Genomic DNA, 14,934 nt, shown 5'->3' with positions numbered 1-14,934 from the left:
TTCACTAATTTATGCAAAATGTATTTTCATTTACAGAATGTGACCATGGGCAAGACTTCTTCCACTGAGAAGATGTATAACCTAATTATGAAAAAGTTCTATGGAGACAGTTTGGGTTCAAGGTTTTTCTCAAATTAAATTATTATTGTTCAAACTGCTTTGTTGCTTAGTGTTCTAAAGAAAGACACAAAAATAAGCAACTGCTTGCTCACATATATCATTTTAGAAATTTCTGGTCAACAGTTCATACATTATTTTATTTGGAAGGAAAAATTCTCTTAATTACAAACAATTGCTGAAAAAGAGAACAATGCTTGGTTGTTATTAAATTATTAAGACATATTATCATCTGACTTTAAAAAGTAATATAGTCTAATTTTCCTGTAACTTTTGAATGATGCTCATTCATCATTCCTTATCAATCAAGAAGTGGAAAGCTATAGCCAAAGGAATTATGCATGGACCATTATTTTCTGCTAGCGGTTTAGGACTGTTTCAAGTACATCAGCATTAGCCACTCAAACAGCAATATCTTGTTCCAAGACCAGCACAGTGGAGCATCTCTATGTGACTGAATTATGTTACTTAAATTGATGTACATTTTGAAATGAACTCTGCAATTCAAATTGTGCTAATAAAATTCCTCCAGTGCATATGTACACACATTTGAAACACCCAGAAAATAAGCTCAATAACTTTATGCAAAGCTATTCAGATGGATATTAGATATTTGCAGGTAGAACATGCAGATGATCAAGTATAATCAGGCATTTAAACAAATAATTTTGAGTTAAAGAAAAAATTATAAAAGTATGGTGCCATTAGATTTAAACAGGTTGTTAGCATGCTTTTCATGGTGTTTTTAACTTATGATATTTCATTAACTTGAGAAAACTAAGCTGAAAGTTTATCAAAATGGAGACATTTAAGAGATAGAGGTGCAAAAATGAAATATTGATCTAACATGGTATGTAAAGTGTTGTGAAAAAGAATAAGATACAGAAATGTGATGCTGTTCAGGAAATATATGATTGTAATTAATTAATAAACAAGGGATTCCAATCAAAGACCAGCACTGACTCAGTTCTACCACATGGTACTATAGAACTGTGGGGGAGGTTGTAGAGCATGGACAGTTAGCTGTGCGAGGAAGTAGTATCATAAACCCTGTATTTATACAACTGTAAAAATCAGCGCCTTCTTCTTGGGTTCTGTCTCTTTTTAAAATAATAACCAATGTTTTGATCTCAGAGAGTCACTGGATTTCCCGATGACCTTTCAGTCTTCTTAATTACTACGTGTTCAGAGTAATGCACATTTTTATCCACAGGTGGCAGACCTTTTCAAAATCAACTTCAATCACATTCAGTATTTTGTTTTGGTGGTGGTTTTTGTTGTTGTTGTTGTTGTTCCCCTTAAACTGCAATCTACATTAAAATGTAAGAGTGTGCCTCTCAGAGTTCTCATTAATGTTGTACAATTTAGATGATAGATTTGTCAACAAAGTGGCTCATTCTCAAAGGCCAGTGAACCCTGTCCGGATAAATGCCTTAAAAATTGTATATTGCAGAGTAATCTTTAATTATAAAGAACTCACTTGACAATTTGCAATATATTGGTATTATTTTCCTTTTTCAAGCAATAAAGAGTTTTACTATCTGGATTAGGTGACCAAGGGGAAAAAGTGATGGGATTTGATAAATAGTTAAAGCAAAGAGCTTGCTTATTTCCAAGTAAAAGAGAAAGGTGACCAAAAGGCGTGTACAAATAACACTGGGATCACAAATTATTAACTAGCTAAATGGTTAAAGCAAATAACTATAAATGCAGTGACATTTTAAAACAATGTTAATACAGAAGGAGATAAGCAAAGCAAAAACAACTGCTATCAATGGTATAACTAACCACTATCCTCAATTTACCTCTAAAAACTCTTGGATTCACAACACCTATGTAAGGTATTTATTTTTGTTGTACCATTTTTGGTCAATGGAATATAAAATCTGATATTCAATGAAGACTTTTTGTGGGTATTGTTGATATGTGCAAAAGGATATTTTAACCTTACAATGTGTTTTAAAATATATAGAGATAAAATAATTTTATAGTTTGAAAACATTTTACTTCTATTCAATCTAATGGCAACGTCTTAATCCTTCATTACATTTTTTAGAACAAGTACTAGAAAGAATAAATGCTTATTTTACTCTCCAATTATTTCTCATTTCCATTGCTTTACAAGCATCTTAAATAATTTTACCTAATTTCAAAGATGTATCAGTTTAATCTATACTATTTGCAACCACATTTTTCCCTCCTAACATATAATACATCACTAAAGAAATAAGTAAAACCTATCATAACTATTTGCTGTATTATTTTAACACTTAATTATTATGATTAAATGTACACAATATTTACAGTTTAGCAAATAGTAAGAAAGAATATATCTACAGAACCACCGCATAGGACATTCCTGGCACTCTCCCTTAGAGCCAAAGCTCTCCCTCACCCAAATACTTCCTTCCCTCAGCTCAGCCTCTTTCCTGATTCTTAATTAGGATTCCCTGGTTCTTGTAGTAGTATTTTTTTGCTTTTCAATATTTCAGTATTTCTTTGCTCTTCAATATCTCATTGACTATTCTATAAATTTCCATCTTGATGATAATTATTTCCAATTTTTGGCAAATATAAATATTTCTCATGTGAACATTCTTATATATGTTTCCTGATACACATATGTACATATGTGTACATATGTGTTCTCCGGGATATCTATCCAGGATTGCTCTGCTTGAGCAGGGGATATAAATTTCATCTTTATTAGGTATTATACTCAAAAGTGGTTGCTCCAATTGATAGCCAAAAAACACTGTATAAATGGCTGTTACTCAAAATCCTTGCTAATGCTTTGACCAGCTAGCTATTTTAGGTTTCCCCATTCTGAAGTACGTGTAGTGGGATCTTGTAAGTTTAATTTGTATTTCCTTGAATACTACTGATATTAAGCACTTTTTAATATGTTTGGAAACTGGGACATACTATTGCCCATTTGGATTTCTTCTTTTGCCACTTGCCTATTAGATCATATGATTAGATTATATGATTAGATATGATCTAATATGCCTATTAGATTATAGATTAGATTATATGATAACTGATTTATAGTTTTTAAAAATCTATTCTGATACGATCTTCATCAGTGATATTCTGCAATTTTATTCTACCACTCTATGTCCTATCTTTTCCCTCTTTTTATGGTGCTTTCTGATAAACAATAAAATAATGCAGCCCTTTATGTAAAGGATGAACTCTGGGCAATAAATGATGTGTCATTTATAAATTGTAAAAAAAAAAAAAAAAAGTACCATTCTGGTAGGATATGTTAATAAATGAGGCTATGAATGTGTTAAGGGGGTACCAGGGGGTATATGAAAACTCTCTGTTCTGTCTTCTCATACTTCTCTGAACCTAAAACTGCTTTGGAAAAAAAAAAAAAGTCTGTTTAAAAATAATGCAGGATGTGAGCTTTCTTCATTTAAGAGATCCATCTATACTACCAAGTCATAAAGCTATTTTCTTAGATTCTCTTAGATTCTTTTTGCCTCTTACACTTAGATTGTGAGCAACTGAAATTGATTTTTGTGTGTGGTATGATGTAAATTTTATTTTTTCCGTAGATAATCAATTTTCCCAGTACCAAGTATTAAAAAGTCTATTTTTCTATTGCTTTGAAATACCACCTTTATTGTAAATAAAGAGCCCATATGTGCAAGAGTCTGTTTCTGAGTTCTCTAGTTCGTCTTATTTGTTTACTTGTCTACCCCTGACACAATGTTTTTCTCAATTAATAGTTTTATAAAATCAGCAAGGCAAGTACTCTGACCTATTCTTTCTTTTCTAAGAGTGTCTTGACTATTCTTTGTCTTTTTCACTAAAATCAACTTGTCACATTGCCCCCCAGCACGCACACACGCACACACACACACACACACACACTTTAAAATTATCCAAATAAATAACAACTGGTTGGCTTTTTCTTTGTGATTACATTGTACTTATAAATCAATTTGGCAGTAAGGAGCATCTCTACAATATTGGATCTTTTAGTTCATGAACATCATTTATTTCAGCCTTGAAAATATTTCTTAAAGTTTCACAATTATCCCCATAGGAATGCTACACATCTCTTATTATTAAACATGAGGTAAGGGTGCCTGGGTGGCTCAGTCAGTTAAGCTTAGGTCATGATCCCAGGGTCCTGGGATCAAGCCCACCATGGGGCTCTCTTCCTCCCCCTCTACCCCTCCCCCTCACTTGTACGCACTCTCTCTCTCAAGTAAATAAATAAAATCTTTTTAAAAAGTGAGGTATAAAGTGATGCTGATATATAGAAATACAGTTGATTTCTTATATTGTATGCATCAAACTTGCTAAGCACTCTTTTTAATTCATTTTATCTGCCAATATGACAGTTGGTTGTTTCTTTTCCAATAATAACTCTATTTCTTTATCTTGCCTTACTACATTGGCTAGCATCTCCAGAAAAAATGCTAAATAGCAGGAGTGATAGAAAATATCCTTGTCTTGTTCTTGATCACAAAAGGAAAGCTTCCAACTTATACTATTATAATTTATATTTGCTATGGGTATTTTATATCACATTAAGGAAATGCTTTCCTATTTTTATCTTTCTAAAACTTTTTAAAAATCAGAATAGATGTTGAATGTTATTAAATGCTTTTTGTATTAATTGAAATGATCATTTAATACTTTTCTTTAATCTGTATTATATAGATTTTTATTTTTTTTTATGTGTTAGCAAACCTAGAATTTCTGTAATAAACCAATTTGGTCATGGTTAGTGATCCTTTTTATATATTGCTGAATTTGGTTTGGTAATATTTGGTTGATGGTTTTTCCATTTAAATTCATGAGAGGAATTTGCCTGTAAATGCTTTTCCTCATCATACTTGTCAAGTTTGGTATCAAGATTATATAATCTTTATAAAGTAAGTTTATGAAAAAGACTTATGGAAAATTAGACATAATTAGACTTATGTAAAATTAGACTATTTCTTCCTTGAATTTGTCTGTGAAGCTACCTGGGTCTGGAATTTTCTTTATAGGCAGATTTTTGATTACTGAATTAAATTGCTTTAATGGTTACAGAACTATTCAGAACTATTCATGTTCTCTCTCTGTTTCTTTCTTTTTTTTTTTTTTAATTTATTTATTTGACAGAGAGAGATCACAAGTAGGCAGAGAGGCAGGCAGAGAGAGTTGAGGAAGCAGGATCCCTGCTGGGCTCGATCCTGGGACCCCAGGACCATGGCCTGAGCCGAAGGCAGAGGCTTTAACCCACTGAGCCACCCAGGTGCCCCTCTCCCATTCTTTTTGAGTAAATTTTGTTACATTGTGTTTTTTTTTCTAGGAACTTGACCATTCATCCAATTCTTCATATTTACCAATGTGAAGTTGATAACATAAAGTTCGTAATATTCATTACTGTCTGCTTAATATTTACACAACTGTGATGATGTAGTCTTCATCATTCTTGATGTTGGTTATTTGCACTTTATCACTTGCTCTCTTGTTTGGTCTCATCAGAGGACTGGAAAACTTGCTCTTCTTTTATAACAATCAATTTTTTTAATTTTTTTGGTCCTCTCCATATGACTATTTCCCACTTTATTAATTATGCTCTTGCTTTCACTGACTCTAGATTTTATTACTTTGAGTTTATTCCGTTTTGTTTTTTGCTTTTTTGAAATGTCTCTCCTTATTTTCATTTCTTTATTTTTCTTAGTACATTTATTTAAAATATAATTTTTCCAGGAAGTACTTCCTATAGGCATTCTATAATGGTAACATGTAAGAAGTTCTATTTGTTTAGTTTAAAATATTTAAAATTACTATTGTGATTTCTTTGAAATCTTGAAACTTATTTCTAGTTATACGTTTCTAAAATTTATTTGCAACTTGATTTCTAGTGAAACTGGTATGATTCCAATTCTTTGAAAATGCTTGAGACCTATTTTATGACATATAGCAATTTTTGTAATTTTTCCATGTTCTTCAAAGTAATGTGAGTTTTGCAACTTATGCAAGGTTCTGTACATACATATGAGGTCAAGTTTCTTAATCTTGTCTTTCAACTCTACATCCTTACAGATTTTTTTCTGTCTACCTTATTCTATCAATTACTAAAAGAACTGGGTTAAAATGTTATTGTGGGTTTGCATATTTCTCCTTGCTGTTTTGGCAATTTGTCCTTAATATATTTTGAGATTATGTTATTACGGGCATTTAGATTTTAAATTATGTTATCTTCTTACTGAATTGAAACTTCAGTTATTTACAAACTGACTATTTCTAGTAATGGTCTGGGCTTTAAAGTCTAAAGTTTACACTGTTCAGTCAATGTAGTTACACCAGTGTCCATGTGATAAATATTTGCAGGGTATAGTGTCTTCTATTATTACTTATATTTTACACACGAGGAATCAGTGGTTAAGGAACAGACTGAACAGTAGACATAAGGATACCATCAGGAACTGAACTTCAATCTGTCTTCAAAGTCTATACTCTCAACACTATAGTTCTCTTATAAATTCCAAAAAGTATAGTCAGCTTAGGTCCAGGGGAGAAATGTTCTCACTTTAATTTCTGCAGAGAATTTCTAATGAATTGCTCTGCAATTTAATTTTTCTCTTAGCTTTGAGTTAAATTCTCATTTCTTTAATATTCTCTTAACATTATAATTTTTAAAATCCTTTACCATACAAAAAAGAGACATTTCTTAATCCAGAACTGCAATGGGCAACCTCTCACTCACACGCAAGAAAGGTAAGTCTTTAAAACTTTGCTCTTTGCCTTTGAAATAGGCATGATTATCAACAACTGTCCGGAGCTTGCCGCATGCTATTGAACAGCAAGACAATATCTCAGTCTGCCCTAACCTAAAAGAGGCAGCTCACTGCAATGTGGTCAAGATTTCTGAGTGATTGCACCACTCTCCTGAGAAGGAAAGCTCACTGCAGCCTGACTTCAGGAAAAAGTCAAAAAGAATGGGTGCGAAGCTGATTCATTTCTCCTTGAATAGACAGAGTAGTCTTTTTAACAGGAACACTAAGCAACTTCAGTAAACCTTTTGGAATCCCAAACTTCTTGTATTTTCAAATTTTAGTATGAAGTCATACTTATAATTTAAAAAATTGTGTAAGGCACCTGGATGGCCCAGGTCATGGGTCAGGTCAGGGTCCTGGGTTCAAGTCCCAAATCAGGCTCCCTACTCAGCAGGGAGTCTGTTTTTCTCCTTCTACCCCTCCCCCCTGCTCGTGATCTCTCTCTCTCAAATAAACAAATAAAATATTCAAAAATAAATAAGTATAAATAAACAACTGTGTAATCTAGAAAGAAAGTTAAAACTACTCATGATTCCACGATCTAGAGCTAATATTTGATGTATTAACTTTCAGGCATTTTTCCTGTTAATTTTTATGCATTTGTAATATATATTTATAAGTAAGTATGTATGTGTGTGTGCACATACGTGTGTACACACACAAATTTAGAAATACAATGTATCTTTAGTGTGCATTCTGACTTAATATTACATTATGCATAATTCCATATGAGTTTAAAAATTCTTTAAAATATTTTATTGACTGTATAATACAAATGTACTCAAATTTATCAGACTACTGTTCCACTGCTGGACAATTTAGTCAATCTCAAATTATTCCCATTATAAAATAATGAAAATGAACAAATATATTTATATCATTTGGTCCCTTCCTTTAATTATTTCATTAAGTTAGATTCCTGGAAGTGAAACTGCCAAATATTGTTTATTGGGCCCTAATATCCAGTCTCTTATTATTCCACTATAATAACTTCCCCAGATTCATCTCCCAGAATAAAAACTACATTTTCCAGCCTTTTTAAGTATGGCTTTTTTGTATGACTATGTTCTAGCCAGTGGAATGTAAATGGAAGGGCTATGAACACCTTGCAGAAGATTCCCTTAAAGAGAGGGAGCATGATCTTCTCCTAGTAATATTTCCATCCTGTAGCTAGCACATGTACATGATGACTGGAACACCAATTTTGAATATTCTAAAACACTAGGTAAAATCACCTGTTCAGAGTAACAGAGTAAGAGATAAAGATCTAGGTCCCTGATGACTGTGGAGTCACCCGACCAGCACGAAACTGCTTACACAGGCTTCACAAAGAGAAAATGTAAATTTCCATCTTTTAAAAAACTCTTTTGGATTACTTGTAACCAAATGTTTTCCAAACTAGTGGAGTGGAAATGTTGCATAGAATGCTTTGGAAACATGTAAGGCTCATACCAGAGATGGCCAAATCACTTCCTGGAAAGTTGAACAAATACAATGCTTTTCCAACAGTATTGAAAGCACCCACCTCCCCGCATTCTTGTTAAAACATTATCATTCCAAACTGCTTTTTACTGGTTGGATAGTAACCACAACCCTGCATTTCTTTTATTAGTATACTGTATTAGAATTACATTCCTCAATATTTGTTCTTATAGTTTATCTTTATAAATTAAGATGTTAGTGCCTTCTTATAATAATAGCTCTTTACATGTGATGTTGGCCATATATACTAGAAGTAGCCCCAGATTTACATTTGCCTTTTAATCGTATTGATATTGGTTTTCACTTGTAAAACTACATAAGTTTCATATTTGCAATAACCCATTTGTGACTTATTCCACTTCTGTTAACATAAAAATCCATTAATCACAATGTTTTCTTCCATATTTTATTATTTCATTTGTCTGTGAATATATGAATTCTTGTTTATAAATACTTTAAGGATATAATTTAGGTTTTAACAATTTTTAAAGAAGGTAACAACAACGAATGATTCTAAAGGTTTTCACAAATAAACCTACATCTTGAAGTTCTAGAAGCGTAAATTATAAGACCATAAGAGTGTATTAATGAATAAATAAATTTTAGTTCACTACTCAAAAAGACCATTTTCTGTAATTCTTTTTAGGAATAAACAGAATTCCCTTTCCATCTTACTAGTGATAAACTTCTAAACAAAGGATCCCTTACCTCCAACCTTTTCTGCTGTCACGTACATGAAAGTTAGTCAACCACCAGAATATAGGAGGATTTTCAAGACTAGGTCTGTGGTCAAACTTTCAGTTCCTGTTCCCAGAGTATAACTTTTTTGAAAAGACAAACAAGCATTTCATAAATGCACTCACAGACAGATGCCCACTAAATATTTCTGCTAAGCAAATTGGAAAATATCTGTTTGGTCTGAGCAACATTACATTTTTGTATGTGTTTACAAAAATATACCCCGGATACTTAATAGCCTATGGAAGTTTTTGTAAAATATGTGACCTACCTATTGTGACCAAAATAGTTCTCTTGCAACAATGACAAAAAAGCAGGAACAAATGTTTTAAAACACATTTTTCAATGGAGAAAAAAAGCTTTCGCAACTTCAAGAAAAGTGTATCTCATTAAGAAAACAAAAATAAAAGAAATGTTGCTATCATCTGCCAGTTTAGAGACATTACCTTCATAATGAGTTTCCAAATTATAATTACAAATCTAGTTGTCATCTGAATATAAAAGACTATGTAGTATAGTTTAATATGCATATGTCATATATTTTACTTATAAATTAAAAATAAGAGAAGGCATATAAACTTTCATTTTTGTAAAGCAGCAAATGTAGTAATTGATTTTTCAAAGGTGTATATTAATGTATTTTATGAATATACCTTTTTCCTACCCAGTGCGGTGCCAAAATTCTCTGTTCAGCTTTCAGAATCTTGTAAACGGATTCACAGAGGAATTGTGTCATCAGCAAGAGGAGTGCTAGAAAAAATAAAAGTAGACCATTAACAGCACATTTTAGTAAATGTATCGACATAGAACTTTTGGAAGCAGGATTTTCAAAGATTTTTTTCCAAGGCTTTCAAAATAAATTTCTATATGTAAATTTACATAAACGTATAAAAATATATATAAATAAATATATACAAATATAATAAAGTTATTGTTTGTAGGGAAAGGCATTAATTTGGCACTTTAATGCAACCAGAATTAATCTTAAAACATATACATATATAAATTACATTACATGCATATATGTATATATATTAATCACCTCAGAAGTTGTTCATTCTGGGGCACCTGGGTGGCTCAGCGGGTTAAGCCTCTGCCTTCGGCTCAGGTCATGATCTCAGGGTCCTGGGATCGAGCCCCGCATCGGGCTTTCTGCTCAGCGGGGAGCCTTCTTCCTCTCTCTCTCTAATTGCCTCTCTGCCTACTTGTGATCTATCTCTCTCTGTCCAATAAATAAATAAATAAATTTAAAAATAAAAAAAAAAAGAAGTTGTTCATTCTGTCTAATTTTCATGTAAAAATCGTGCAGATGCTATAGGACAGGCAACATTTAGATTAATTTTTAGTTCTTGGAATGATTTATGAGAAATCTTCAGGTGTCCTCATAGATCCTTTCCTTGATTCCTTTCAAACACCTGACAGCAACTTTCAGCATGGTAACATCTTCGTGGGAGTCATTCAGCTATGTCTACATTCACAGTTTTCACTATCTATCTCTAGGACTGTGCTATTTAGCTTAACTTCAGAAATAACTGTTCTTGCCACTTTCATGAGTGCACAAAAGCTCTGGCCTATTTCCCCAGGCTGGACAGAAATGGCCTCTGCTACTCAGCTGAAATTCCTAGGTGTCAGACTTCTGAAAGCAGGGAACCCATACATGGTGGTCTAGCCATAGCCTGGGTCCCAGACCAGTTTATTCAGTATTAGTTCAATCCAGGGAGAGCTGGGTAATGCTTCCATGTTCATTCTTACTATGCCATTGATTATTCAGTTTTGATGACAAGATTTATGGCATTTGAGTAGTTTTATTACCATATGGTATCTGTCTGGAGCATGATGGGTAGGAAGGGATGTTACTTCACTCCAGTATCAGAACTTCTGCTAATAAACACAGAAATCCAAAAGTCACCACACTGATGACTTCACATTATTGGGGCACTTGGGTGGCTCAGTCAATTAAGCCTCTGACTCAATTTCAGCTCAGGTCATGTTCTCAGTTTTCTGCATGTGGCTCTGCACTAGTGTGGAGCCTGCTTGAGATTCTCCCTCTCTCTCTCTCACATACACACTCCCCCTTTGCCCCTCCTCCTGCGTGTGCTCTCTCTCTCTTCCTCTCAAAAAAAAAAAAGCTCCACATTATTTCATTAGTTTGCTAATTATCCCATTGGAGAGTATTCCAAAATGAAAAAAGTTATTAAAAATTTTGAACATCAGAAATTATACTGCTGCAGTAAAGCAAAGGTTGTCTATACATAGTCTGCTAATTTAAAAAAAAAAAATCCTTTTCATTAAAAATGTTACTAAAAAAGTACCCTAAACTCTATATTTTTTCAATTAAGTGAAATGTCACATCTGACCAAATAAAGAGACCACACAGTATTTACATAAGAATGAAACAGAAATTTTGTCATATCCTGTATGTTGGCAACACAGAAATATACAGGTGGTAATTTTACCCACAAGAGGGAGCCTGTATTTTTACATTTTTGTCATAGAATTTGAAAAACTTGAATTAAAATATAAAATTCTAAAAATGTTTATTGCTACCATATTCTTTATGTCAGGTCAGTTTTTAAGAAAGTCAAACTTTGGTTGGCATAATTTTATTCAACCTTAACATACAGTACATCAGATAATTGGAAGTATAATTAGAATTTTTACAAATTTCCTACCTATATATATATTTTTCATATATAAGAAGGAAAATGTAACTGCCAAAAGAAGCCTAAGAGAAAATTCCTTTTAGGTGGTAGTAACATTAGTTGGGATAAATTGCTAGAATTATTATGAGTGCTCTGGACATAGAAGTAAAATGTTATTTCAGTCATCCTTTTATCAGAAAAGAAGCTTGTGTAAACCAATAATTTTCTATGCATTTGTAGAACAGGGAACACCCTATTTAAAAAATTACTGTGATGGCCATTCTCACTAATATTACTTAAAACTTGCTTAAGAAAGGATATAACTGGCATAACACTATAATGAACTCTTCTTTCTCAGAGTTGAGAATAAAAATTTTTTCTTTAAAAAAAAGTAAGCTTTATTCCTTCATAGTCTATGATCTCCCTAAACAGTATCATAAATTACCACGACTTTCCAAATAAATATGCTCTAGGTTTTGTAAAAACAAAACACAATCATCAACTTAAAAACTGCCTTATAAAAACAAACTAGAGCAACTCTTACCAACCCAGAGTGCTCTGTTCTATCACATTCAGAGACAGTAATAATCCAGCTGAAATTTGTTTTGTGACCCCTCATAGAGTGCAAGGAAGACAGAGGACAAACTGCCCCTCTCCACCAGAGCCTTCAGCTACTCCACCATGTTAAATAATGGGGCAGGGAGTCAAAGAAGAAGGGGTTAATCATTGCTGTTGTGCTTCCTTCTGGAATTTCAACCTATCCATTAAATCATTGTTTTTTCTCCCACTAGGGACTGTGAATCTAATGGACCTAAAATCAATACCTTATAAATGACATAAAAAATATATTCATTTTATGGACTAATGTACCCTAGTGTCTGAATCCTATTTACACCCTCTACTTTAAAAAGGACCAACAGACCCATTTCTGCCAGTAAAAGGTTCCTCAGTCACTCTGGTGATGTGCAGCAGAATGCAATGTCATAGGAAAGTGCAGCAGGAGGGAAAGATTGGTGGTTGCAGACCTGCTCTTGTAGAAACTTTAAACCTGGTGGCCACGCTTGAGTTAAGAAACACAACCAGGGAGGAGCCCGCGCAGGTTGCTCCCTAGAGCTCACTGTGCTCTGAGGTGTGTGGGCAGGCCTCCTCTGTTCCGTTATCATGTCTCTAAACTTATGTAAAATTCTGAGTGCATCAAATATTACATAATATTGAAAAAAAAAACATAACTTCCATTTAATAGTGAATTCTATAATGATTGAAAAAAAACTGGATAAAAAATCCTGAAAGACAGAAATGCTCATAATAGACTGAAGAGATATTAGCCAAGTAAACGTAGTATGAGATTACACATTAAACCACTGTCATAGACCAGCTCGTAGGCATTTCCTCTATCAGAATCAGCAGAAAAACCACCATAAAAAGATACATGACTATCTGCTGGGTTTTTTTTTTTTTTTTATGTATTAAGAACACACACACACACACACACACACACCCATGAGAAGGTTTTATATTTATAGAATAGTCTTTAATGCAAAGGACCCACATACTTGCTTCAAATGCCCTTCTTATCAATTACAAAGTACCACGTTTAGCTTAACAAGAAAAAACCCCTCAATTTACAATGTTAGTAACTTTATATAGGGATAGCTTCTTCTACTTATAGTATTTTTAAAACATCAAATACAGAACAACCCTGAAAAACGCAAAATTATCAGCAGTGCAAAGATAAAAGTATGGCCAAAAAAAGGAACAAGAAAGCTAAAAACTAAAGAAAGATCTATTTTCCTAAAAACAACAACAACAAAAAACATCATTTGACTTACTCTTTGTTTCAATGGGTACAAATCAAAATAGAAAGTAATGAACAGAAAAAGCAAATTGAAAACAGATACTTTTTGAGATAATTCTAGCAACAGGTCAGCCTGAGATTCCCTGTTCAGTTTTACTGGCTTAAAATCCATATAGTTATAAAATTACAGATTGAAATTTTAAAAAGAAAAAAAAAATTGTTGTTCTTTATTCCAATTGCCAACCAGAGCCATTTATCCCCTATTAGATAAAGTATAATAGACTCTACCGAAAGGGTCATTGGCCTTCCATTTAATGATATTGCCAGCCCCAATCTGCATTTTCCCGGCAATGTCCCTCAACACAGAATAAATGGCTGATCTCTTCACAATAACAGCTGATTTCTATTTATTAAGCTAAAAAGGTCACCATTTTCTACGGCTGGGCCGCCCTGCACTATTGATAATTTTATGCATAAACAAATGGCAAATTTGTGCCACATAAATATGCATTAGCAATTACTTTTTCCTCGGGCAACGCTCACCGCATGCAAATGTGTACCTCGAAGGGCCTGGTAGCTTTTGTTTTAGCTCTTGAACAGTGAAACAAAAGAGCACAATAAACAATTTTAAAATTGCCAATCAATAAGCAATGCAAATGCAAAGGTAAATGGCAAGAAACTTGCTTAGAAAAAACAAAACAAAAAGTGAGGTGGAGCAGGCTTGGTGGAAGGATTTTCTTTTTTATATTATTTCATTTCTTTCCCTTCCATAATGAAAAGGCTAAAGTACTCTTGACACAGAACAGCTAGAGAAGCTGGTGCTAAAGCAGATGCCAGATGGGGAAAGTGGAAAATATACACATGTTGAGTAAACACACACACACACACACATACACCCCAAAAGGGGGTATGGGAAAAACTGTGTTCCACTGTGATTTCAAATGCATCACCTATTCAAATTTCTGATTTTTCAATTTCAGAGATTCAGAGAATTTTAAAACTGGGAGGAGCTACAGAGATACATTGCCAAATCTTAATTCCACTGTACTGGGTTATGCTGTTTCCTAATACCATCTTCCTCAGACAAAGGGAATATATATGATCAATAAGTAGGATTTTTTAGGAATGTGAGAAGAAGTAATAAATGAGGAATACATAAACGAGAGAGAGAGAGAGAGAGAGAGCAAAATATCTACATGTCTTGTAGATGTTCAGGATTTAAAAAAAAAACAACTATCCAATCTCAGAACAATTCAAGACTAGTATCAGGGCATCAGGATAGAGATATAAGGGGCTAATAAGGTGAGTGGTAACAAGTGTAAGAAAGCCTAGGAAGAAAAAGAAGTATTACCTAATGTGAATATGATAA

At 33.2% G+C, this 14,934-nt stretch overlaps 1 protein-coding gene across 1 annotated transcript in view; it reads right to left on the bottom strand.

Annotated features, from left to right (window-relative positions):
• SOX5 (SRY-box transcription factor 5) overlaps window positions 1-14,934 on the bottom strand; it is a 977,646-nt gene that overhangs the window by 701,520 nt on the left and 261,192 nt on the right. Inside the window, exon 4 of the mRNA XM_080810710.1 lies at window positions 9,782-9,878. The gene's annotated coding sequence lies outside the window, so the exon portion shown is untranslated. The remainder of the gene's footprint in view (window positions 1-9,781; window positions 9,879-14,934) is intronic.

This window comes from Martes martes, assembly GCF_963455335.1.
Source record: "Martes martes genome assembly, chromosome: 8".
Classification (NCBI taxonomy): domain Eukaryota; kingdom Metazoa; phylum Chordata; class Mammalia; order Carnivora; family Mustelidae; genus Martes; species Martes martes.
The sequence above is the reverse complement of the archived record's forward strand: the minus strand, read 5'-3'. Positions and strand labels throughout refer to the sequence as shown.